The sequence below is a fragment of the Rousettus aegyptiacus genome, unplaced genomic scaffold, assembly GCF_014176215.1.
Source record: "Rousettus aegyptiacus isolate mRouAeg1 unplaced genomic scaffold, mRouAeg1.p scaffold_m13_p_4, whole genome shotgun sequence".
In the NCBI taxonomy this organism is placed as follows: Eukaryota; Metazoa; Chordata; class Mammalia; order Chiroptera; family Pteropodidae; genus Rousettus; species Rousettus aegyptiacus.
In genome coordinates, this window is record NW_023416307.1 from 136,540,860 (window position 1) to 136,551,843 (window position 10,984).

At 33.4% G+C, this 10,984-nt stretch overlaps 1 long non-coding RNA gene across 1 annotated transcript; it reads right to left on the reverse strand.

Moving 5' to 3' along the window:
• Window positions 1-1,978: 1,978 nt before the first annotated feature.
• Window positions 1,979-9,918, reverse strand: LOC118601783. The gene is made up of 3 exons (XR_004950603.1): window positions 9,821-9,918; window positions 8,564-8,722; window positions 1,979-2,180 (listed from the first exon to the last, which is right to left on the reverse strand). It is a non-coding gene; the product is annotated as an uncharacterized LOC118601783 (long non-coding RNA).
• Between the last annotated feature and the right edge of the window lie 1,066 nt (window positions 9,919-10,984).

A 10,984-nucleotide genomic window follows, 5' to 3' on the forward strand; every position in this document is an offset into this window, starting at 1 on the left:
TCTTATGTTAACATCACATGGGAAGCATTCTCAAGTAAAAAGTAATGCTAAGCCGCCTTAATGTTGTATTTTTATAGGTCTAAGTGTTTCAGAAATGGTACATAATTCTGATATGACCTGGTAAAATATATTTGTCAATTCTAATATCTTGAAATGTTGTATGTCACAAATTACCAAACCTTCTTGTCAACTAAATTGTTATCAGATATTGTTGTATTCTGATGCTTTTGCAAAAGTGTTTATTTTCAGAGGGATTCATAGAAAGGATTCTAACAATTATTCTGGAGTACAGGTTTCTAATAACTTTAAGATCATAAAATTGAACTAAGAATTTACAAAATTCTGATAGAAAAACTGGATTCATAAAACTTTTATTACATGAGATTGAATAAACTGAGGATGATTATAATTTTACAACTTGTTTAAAACATTGCTGGTTATTTAATGTTTTTTCCATATTTAAGGAAACTATCTTAAACTCTGATTTACAGCAATTTTATTTGGTAAAGTTTATCTTTGTGAACTAAGGTGAAACAATTATTAACTGATCCCTCAAAATGCTTAGTGACTGTTATACTCACTTTTCCTTGATCTCTCTCATGTATACAGGGAAGTATACATGTTATTAAGCTTCTGTTTTTATGACAATATAGCTATTTTCATAAATTCAATAAGAATCAGTTCCTTATGTAACAATATTACCAATTGATAACATTGGTTATATTACCAAGGCTTTGATTGGTAAGTCATATTTGAGAATTATGTGCATAAGACTCATATGAAAGTTTTAAGGAGCCAATAAAACCCATGGAAAAACAGCCTGGTACCTACATACACGAATCCCAGCAACCTCGCCAAGTGAGTAAGGAAGATCATATCCTGGCATTCTCAGGAAATTCAGTATATTTGGAGACCTTAAGAAGAGAGGAATTAACCCAGATCTATAGACCTTGGAGGCAAAGTGTGAGTACTTGGCTTATCTTCCTAGCCCTGTGAGTCTTTTCAGAGTTTTATCTGAAATTCCTTATGAAATGTTCTAGCAAAGCAGATTTAAAAGAGCCTATATGGTCAATAGTTATTCTTACTGTACTTATATAAAAATCAGGCCAAGTTTATTGAAACTAGACTTAACAAATTAGTGCGATTATCTTTGGTAGAAGTAGGATGATTGTAGAATAAAAAAAACGTTAGCATTGTTTTCATGGTTTTGTTTTCTACCTGTAAACTGGGCTGGATCCTGAATTCCACTTTTCTCTCATCTGGCTATGAATCTCCAAACTAACATTTCCAGTTTTCTCCTAAACTTTGACTTGGAATCAGCAAGAAGAAAATTTTTCTTTTCCCCGAAACCCTGCAAACTTACGGGAATAACTTAATATAAACCTCAGAGAAATCACAATAGCTCACATTTAGACAATCCTTGGCCTTTTGTTATGTGGCCACTCAGAGAATTTACCTCAACACTCAAAATACATCATGTAGAGACATTCCAACTGCAGTAGATCCTTTGAGCTCAACATCTAGAAATCTTCTGAACGGGCTGCCCTCAGGACTCAGACTAGGTTTATAGTCTGCTCATACCACATAACCTAAATTTGAAAGCCCACCTCCTGTTTAATTAACTTCTCAGGCTTGAGAGAGAGCACAACTGTCAACTTGGCTTCGGGATTGTGAAAGTTATGTGAAGGTTCAAAGATGGGACTGAAAAGGAGAAAAATATACTACCCTAAAGTATGTCTCTTAAAAATAACCAACTGAAAAGTATTCTATGCCAAAGAAACAGCAGACATAGGAAAAACTCCAAAAACCAAGTAGAAGTTAGCCTTTAGTAAGAAACATTTACATTGATAAGGTAAGAGTGTCTTCCTCACTGTCCCAGGTAAAAATAACCAAATCTTTAGACATTCTTATCCATGGAGGAGGCAGACTTAAATCTACATAACAACCTTACTCTCATTTACTATGTTTTGTCTGATAACTTTCCATAACTGGGTCCTCACCCCCAACATCTTCTTTTGTCTTTAGCTGAAGATGGTATTTAAAGTAGCGTTTTGAGCCATTTGGAGGAGTTACTCACTTGTTGTTGGTATATCTTCCATGTATACAGGGAGGTATGCATGTTGTTAAGCTTCTGTTTTTCTCCTATTGCCCTTTATTAGAGGGAGATCCAGGCCAAAAACCTGAAAGGGTAGAGAGAAAATTATTTTTCCTCACCATAGCATTGTAGTCTTCCAGCTGAAAACTGAAAATTCAGGCAGGATTTCTAGATGATAGGCTGGAGGCAGAATCCCTTCTTCTGTAGGTGCCTCAGGCTTTGCTCTAAAGGCTTTAAACTGATTGGATGAGGACCACAGACATTATAGAAGATAATCTACTCAAAGTCTGCTGATTTAAGTGTTAATCATGGAAATGATGACACCATAAGACACTCCTGATTTTGTTCCCCCTAACAAGAACAACTAATCATGATTAGACATCACTAAGACAATGCTAGAACATGGAGGGGAGGCTGATACACCCCATTGCACCACAGAGACCAAGACAATTTATTAGATGAGTAAGAGGAAAACTACATACTGACTGCCTTGCCTCTCTTTAGGTCCTACAAAGAGGTCTCCCTTAAGCCTCTAGTTCCTACAGTCTGAAAAGAAAGCACAGAGGGGACAAGCAGCTGCCCAGCACATGTGTTGCTTTGTACAAGTCTCTGTTCTGGTTTTGCCCCACAGTGACTGAAGGGGAACCTATGGGCACAACCATTGGAAACCTGACTGTGAGGGGGAGGGGCTTTAGCAACAAGCTCTTGGATCCTGGAAGACTGGGTGCATGAGTAGAAGTTTCAGCAAGTAGCTTTGCTCATCTGTACTACCAAGTCACTGATGCAGTGGCAATTGAACAGAACACAGCCTTTCACTTTCCCATCTGCAGAGGAAAGTCAGTCAACTTACCTCCTCAGGAATTTTAGTGTACACTGTTGCCAGACTGAACTATAGTCCCCAGTTGAGACCATCTAGTAGTACTGAAAAGAGAATGCAGTCAACTGCAAATACCATCTCAAAGCCTCACTTGGAATAAAACCATCAGTCCTGCTCACTTGTTCTCAGCCAGTGGCACAACCACCCTTTTCATCCTTGACCTGAGTGAAAAGTTGCCTTGCCTAAAAAATGACCCTAATAGCAGGCACTGCCTGTCAAAGGACATTGCCAAGAAGACATACTCAGAAGCCCAAACCGAGGTGAAGGCCAGTCTCTGCCAAAACAAACCTGTAAATTCTGGAAGAGGAACCTGATTACTCAAATGCACAGACACCAATGTAAACAATCCAGAATCCAAAAAATTGAGGTAAATAAGACAGCACCAAGGAAACTAATAAAGCTCTTATAAATTACCCCCCAAAAATGGAGATATATGAACTATCAGATGAATTCAAAGTAATCCTCTTCAAGAAGTTTCAGCAAACTACAAGAACACAGACAACTAAACAGATTGGGAAAACAATGCATAATAAATGAGAAGTTTGACAGAGAAACCAAAAGAAAAAAAAACTTAGAGGTGAAGTCTTCAGTTTATTTATATAATTTTTTAATAGAATGTTTTAGAAGCAGACTTGACCATGTAGAAGAAAATATCAGCAACCTAGAGGATAGGATATTTGAAATTATCCAGTCAGAGGAACAAAAAGAATAAAAAAGAGTGAAGAAAGTGCTCAGGATGTATAGGACATAAAGAAAAGACACAATGTTTGCATTATAAGATTTCCAGGAAGAAAGTTAGAGAAAGGGACAGAAAGTGTATTTAAAGCAGTATTGGCTGTAAACATCCCAAACCTGAGAAATGACCATTTGCATTTATGAAGCCCAAAGGACCCCCAAAAGGTTGAGCCCTAATAGGGCTACAGTGAGACACATTAAATTTTCAAAAGTCAAAGACAAAAAAAAAAAAAGATTTTAAAGGCAGCAAAAGAAAAGAGAGAAGTTGTATACAAGAGAACCCCAGAAGAGTACTGGTGATTTCTCCATCAAAACTTTTCAGGCAAGGAGATCATGGGATGACATTCAAAATAATGAAAGGTAAAAACTGTTGACCAAGAATTCTATGCCAGGAGAAGCTGCCTTTCAGTGATATAAGAGGGTTAAGGATTTTCTCAAAAATAAACAAAAGCTTAAGTGTTCAATACCACCAAATCTGCTTTATAAGAAATGCTAAAAGGAGTTATTTGAGTGGAAGTAAGAATGTTAATTAACAGCATAAAATATTTTTAAAATAGTGTAAAACTCACTGTTGATGGTAAATATGTAGCCAAAGTTAAATTCTGTAATATAGTAATAATACTACATAATTTACATACAACTCTAGTTTAAAAGTTAAATGAACACAGTAAAAATAACCGTAACTACAATAATGTTATTACACAATATTTAAAAATATGTAAATTATAATAGCAACAAAACTCAAATATGAAGGGGAGAATTAAAACTAGAAATTCTGCTGAAGTTGTTGCAGCTTAATTAAGGTTTTGTAATTTTAAGATATTTTATGCAATTTTTATGGTAACCGCAAGGAAAAAACCTATAGTAATTAAACAAAAGAACATGACAAAGAAATCAGAGCATACTGATAAAGATACCAAAACACTAAAAAAGACAGCGGGATAAGAAACAAAAAATCTACAAGACAACCAGAAATAACAACATGGCAATATCAACATGTTACTTATTAAGTACTTTAAAACAGCAAACAATTAAATTCTCCAATTAAAAAACATTGAATGGCTGAATAAATTAAAAAAACAGATCCAGCAATATATTGTCTATAAAATATTAGCTTTAACCTTAAAGACACATATAAACTGAGAGTTGAAAAAAGACACTTAAACAAATGGTAACCCAAAAATACAGGAGTAGCTATATATAACAGTTAAAATAGACCTTAAACTAAAAATGTTAAGGTCATGAAATAATGATAAAGGAGTCAATACATCAAGAAGATAATGCAAAAATTAACAGAGCTAAAGGAGAGATAAATAGTAATATGATAATACCTGGGAACTTTAATATCTCACTCTCAACAACAGATCATCCAGAGAATAAGAGAACAGTGGATTTAAACGATACTATAAAAAAAATAAATATATGCAGAACATTCTATCATACAACTGTAGAACATCCATTCTTAAGCGACATGAAATATTTTCTAGTATAGACTATATATTAGTCCACAAAGCAAGTCTTAGCAAATTCAAGAAAACAGAAATTATACCTAGTATCTTCTCTTACCATAATGGCATAAAACTAGGTTCAATAACAAGAGGAAAACTGGGAAATTCAGAAATACAGGAAAATTAAAAATACAGGAAAAATAAAAAAATTTCTTGAGACAAACAAAAATGGAACCATAAACCAGAACTTATGGAATAAAGCAACAGCAGTTAAAGGTATTCACAACAATAAACACCTACATTAAGAAGTGAGAAAGTTCCCAAATAAACAACCTAACTCTACAATTTAAGGATCTAAGAAAAAAACAGATGGAGCACAAAGTTAACAGAAATAAGATTAACCAAATTAAGTTGTTTCTCTAAAAAGGTAAACAAAATTGATAAACTCTTAGCTAGACTAACCAAGGCAAAAAGCACCTAAATCAAAATTATAAATGAAAAGATTTTACAACTGATATCACAGAAATACAGAAGAATGCAAGTGCCTACAATGAACAATTATACACTAACAAACTGGACAACCTGGAAGTCATAAAACAATTCTTAGCAAAATACAATTTACCAAGACTTCATCAAGAACATTAGAAAATCTGAATAGATGAATTACTAGCAAGGACATTGAATCAGTATCAAAAACCTCCCAACAGAGTAGCCCAGGACCAGATGGCTTCAATGGTGAATTTTACCAAACATTTAAAAAAGAATTAACATCAATCCTTCTCAAACTGCTCCAAAAATGAAGAGAAGGGAACACTCCCAAACTCATTTTATGGGGCCAGCATTATTCTGACATCAAAGTCAGATAAGGACAGTACTAGAAAAAAAAGAAAGCTACTCTTTAATATCCCTAAAGAATATAGATGCAATAATTCTCAACAAAATACTAGCAAACAGAATTCAGCAGCACATTAACAACTGTATTCATCATGACTAAGTGTGATTTATCCCTTGGATACAAGGATGATTCGACATATGCAAAATCAATGTGGTGCATTACATTAGTAAAATTAAAGAAAAAAATCTTATGATCATCTCAATAGATGCCATAAAAGCTTTTGACAAAATTCAACATCTGCTCATGATAAAAATACTTAACAAATTAAGCATATCTCAATATAACAAAGACCATATATGAAAATCCCCAGCTACCATCATAATATTAAAATGTTAAAGCTTTTTCTCTTAAGATCAGGAATAAGAAAGGGCGCCCACTTTCACCATGCCTATTCAACATAGTACTTAAAGTACTAGCTAGAGAAATTAGGCAAAAATTAAATAAAATGTATTACAATTGGAAAGGAATTAAAATTTGTTCCCTCTTTGCAGAGGACATGATTTTATATGGAAAAAATCCTAAAGACAACCAAGAACTGCTAGAAAAAATTCAATTAGTTCCATAAAGTTGCAAGATTCAAAATTAATATATAAATATTAGTAGCATTTCTATACACTAAGAACAATGTTTTTGAAAAGGAAATTGATCCTATTTATAGCAGCATAAAAAACAATAATTAGGAATTTAACCAAGGAAGTGAGCAACTTCTACTCTAAAAATACAAAATGTTGGTGAAAGAAATAGAGAAGGTAAAAATAAATGGAAAGGTATCCTGTGTTCATAGATTGGAAGAATTAATATTGTTAAAATGTCTAGACTACCAAAAGCCATCTACAGATTCAGTGCAATCTCCATTAAGATTCCAACGCCAATTTTTTACAGAAGTAGGAAAAAATGTCCAAAAGCTTACATGGAACCACAAAAGAACCTGAATGGCTAAAGCAATCCTGAAAAAGAAAAAAGCAGGAGACATTGCACTTTTTGATTTCAAGTTATACTATAAAACTATAGTAATTAAAATATTGTGGCACTGGCATAAAAACAGACAAGCAGACCAAAGAAAACCCAAGCATATATGGTCAATATTTGACAAGAAGCCAAGAATATTCAATGGAGAAAAGAAAGTCTTTTTTAATAAATAGTGCTGGGGAAAATGGATATTGACATAGAATAGTAAGGTTTGACCCTTATGACATTCACAAAAATTAACTCAAAATGGACTTAAATGTATGAACTGAAACCATGAAATTCCTAGGAGAAAACATTAAAAAATTCTCCTTGACATGGATCTTGGTAATGATGTCATGGACATAACACCTAAAGCACAAGCAACAAAATTAAAAATAAACAAGTGGGAAGACATCAAACCAAAAAGGGTTTGCACAGTGAAGGAAACAATCAACCAAAAGAAAAGGCAACATGTTGAAGTAGAGATGATATTTGCTAGTGATATAACCTGTATAGGTTACATCATGTTAAATACTCAACATCACTATTTTTTCAGGAAAATACAAATTAAAACTAAGACATCGTCTTAGTCAGAATGGCTATTATCAAAAAGACAATCAAGAACAAGTATTGGTGAGGTTATAGAAAGAATGGAACCCATGATCATGCCCTGTTGGTGGGATTGTAAACTAGTGCATTCATTATGGGAAAATAGAATGGAGATTCCTCAAAAAATTAAAATAGAGCTGTCATATGATGCAGCAGTTTCACTTCTGGGTATTTATCCAAAGCAAACAAAAACATTAATTTGAAAAGATATGTGCACCTATCCCCACATTCATTGCAGTAGCCAAGATATGGAAGCAACCTAGGTCTTAATTAACAGATGAATGAATAAAGAAGTTATGGTATATCTGTATAATGGAATATTATTTGACCCACACACACACAAAAATGAATGCTTGCCATTTGCAACAATCTGAATGGTCCTAGAGAGTATTATGCTAAGTGAAATAAGTTAGAGAAAAATACCATATGATTTTCACTATATATGAAATCTAGAAAACAATGAATAAATATAGCAAAACAAAGTCATAGATACAAAAAAAACAAACTGAGAGTTGCCAGAGAAGAGGGATATGGGGGAATGGGTGAAAAAGAGAAAGGAGATTAAGAAATACAAATTTTCATTATAAAATAAGTCACAGGGATGTAATGTACAGCAAAAGGAATATAATCAATAGTATAATAAGTACGGTGACATGGTTACTAGACCTATTGTAGTGCCTACTTCATAAGGTATTTAAATCTTGAATCACTAGGTTGCACAGCTGAAACTAATACTGCATGGCAAATATAATTAAAAAGAAGAAAATTTCCTGAAAACCTAGAAGAAAAGGGCCAAGTACTCTATGGCGAATTAAGGTTGGCTAAAGATATGTTAGACGTTTGCTAGAAAAAGAAAGAAATATGGCTGTTAAACATGTGAAAATATGTTCAGATTCTTCAAACTTATTAATAGTAAGAAATTAAAATGAAAATCACATTAAATTTGGTAGACTTACCACACCAGCCCCTCAATGAATCATTCTTCCAGGTGGTAATGCTCTTGTGAGGTACGCTTCCTTTTGACTCTCAGCTGGGACATGTGACTTGCTTTGCCATTATGACATCCAAAAATGTGAGGCACATTTGTAATTACTTCTTGGAATGCTGCTGCCACCCTGTGAGAATGCGCAGTATGATCTCCTTGAGGATGAAAGTCTACACAGAGATATGACCAGCGTTTGGAGCTGTCCCAGCAGGACCAGCCCCTGCAGTCCCTCTCACTGAATGGAGCCAAATGAATAAACCCAGGAAAAGTCAGCAGAAATGACTAGCCAACCCACAGAATGGTGAGAAATTATGTTTTGGTTTTTTTTTTTAACTCAATATATTTTGGGGGGAGGAGTATTACATAACAGTAGATAATCATTACATTGAAATATTTTTTCTTCTAGAACTGGTAGAAACCCAAAAGTTGCACAGTTCACTTCATTGCTAAGCTATGGGGAAAACATCCACTGTCATACACTGCTGGTGGGAGCATAAATCGAAACAATCCCCTGTAGAAGGTAATCTCGTAATTACTAACATTTTAAAAGCTTATTCTTTTCCACCCAGCGATCACATTTCTAGACAATTATTCTACAGATATATTTACAGAGGTGCAGAATTATGTATGGATAGGTTTATGCAGTACTTTATATAATAGCAAAAGATAAAAATAAGCCAATGTTCATTAATAGAAATCTGATAAATTTAAAATAAAATGATATCAAAATAGTTAAAAACGAGGAATCTTTCCATGTATTTATATGGAAATAACTTAAAGATATATTGTTAAATAATAAAAGCCCGGTGTAAAAGATGTAAATGGTATGCCACATACTGTATATAAATGGAGAAAAACAGAACTCTATACTTGTGTGGTTGAATGGGCATTTTAATATCTCTGGGAAATAAGTATATATATATAGTTAGATGGGTGGGGCATTTTGACTAATAGAGGATGGGGCAAGTGGAAGACTTCGATGTATTATATTTTTATATTTTGGCCATTACATTAATATAAATATTGTATAAATTAAAAATAACTCAAAAAATATAATGTTTGTATAATATGGTGATACATTATTTAATAAAGCCCATATGACATGAAATTAGGTTATTACCCCTTTAATGCTATTATAAATAATATGGTAAACAGTTTGTAGTGGAGAAAAACTAATTTTCCTCTATTCTTCTAGTCCAGGGGACCTGACTTTGGTAAAAATTCTTACACTTCGTCAGCTTCTGCCAGTTTTCCAGCAACTGGCTCTGGAGTAAGTGCAGCGTCTCAGCATGTCCTATCAGAAATTGCCAAACTGTAGAGGAAAAATTGTTTTTCCTTCCCTTTTCTTTTAGGTTCCTGGGTGAGACCCCCAGCCCCCTGTAATAAAAGGCAGATTAGCAGGGAAAAAACATAAGTTTAATAACATATGTACCTTTCATACACAGAAATACCAGGAAAACTGATCAACTCCCTGAAATGGTCCAAGCTACCACCTTAAATATATTTATCTTCGGCTTAAGATAAAAAATGTTGGGGGGCAGTGGGGAGGAGGCAGTAATGGAAAGTTATCAGGTAAAGTACAGTAAAGGAGGGTAAGCTTGTTATACAGATTTAGGTCTGTGCCTTTTCCATTGATAAGAATTTCTAGAGATTTTGTCATTCTTTTACTAGTTCAGTGAGGAAGACACCCTTACACTGAGATTTCCTTTATAAATCTAAGTCTCTTACAAAAGGGTAACTTCTTGGTTTTCAGAGCTTTTCTTATGTCTGCTCTTTCTTTAAAATAACTAGCTAAAAATAATCCTCATGCCAAAGAAGCATATTCTGCTTGTCTTCAGCTTTATGCAGAAATTTTCCATTGTACTTTTGATAATCTCCTTAAATTTTAATTGTGGAATTTCTGTATCAAAGGATATGAACATTTAAATTATTTGTACAGATAGTTTTTTTTTTTTTTTTTTTGGTAGAAGTAAATTTAAACCTTTGTTTTGGACTATTTGAAGATTTTTTTAATTTACCTTTTTAAAATGGGTAATGCTATGTTATATCGATTTTCAACTCCTTTTTAAATATAGTAACCTTTTGCCACATTTATGGCATAATTACTAAATTTGTGTTTGTAAACAATAGAAAAATTATCTATTAAAAATAACTCATAAGCAACACAAGTACATTGTAGAAAATGAGAGCATAAAGACAATAAAAAATAAATAGAAACAATATATTTTCACGACCTGGGGTAACCGCTGTTAAAGTTGTGGCTCAAGTATTTCTGGATTTTTTAATTTAATATATACATTTTAATCTGCATTTATAACCTGTTCTTAGCCAATCATCTCTGCCTCTCCATTTCAGAAAATTTTCATCTCATTTAATAAAGAAAGCATATTCA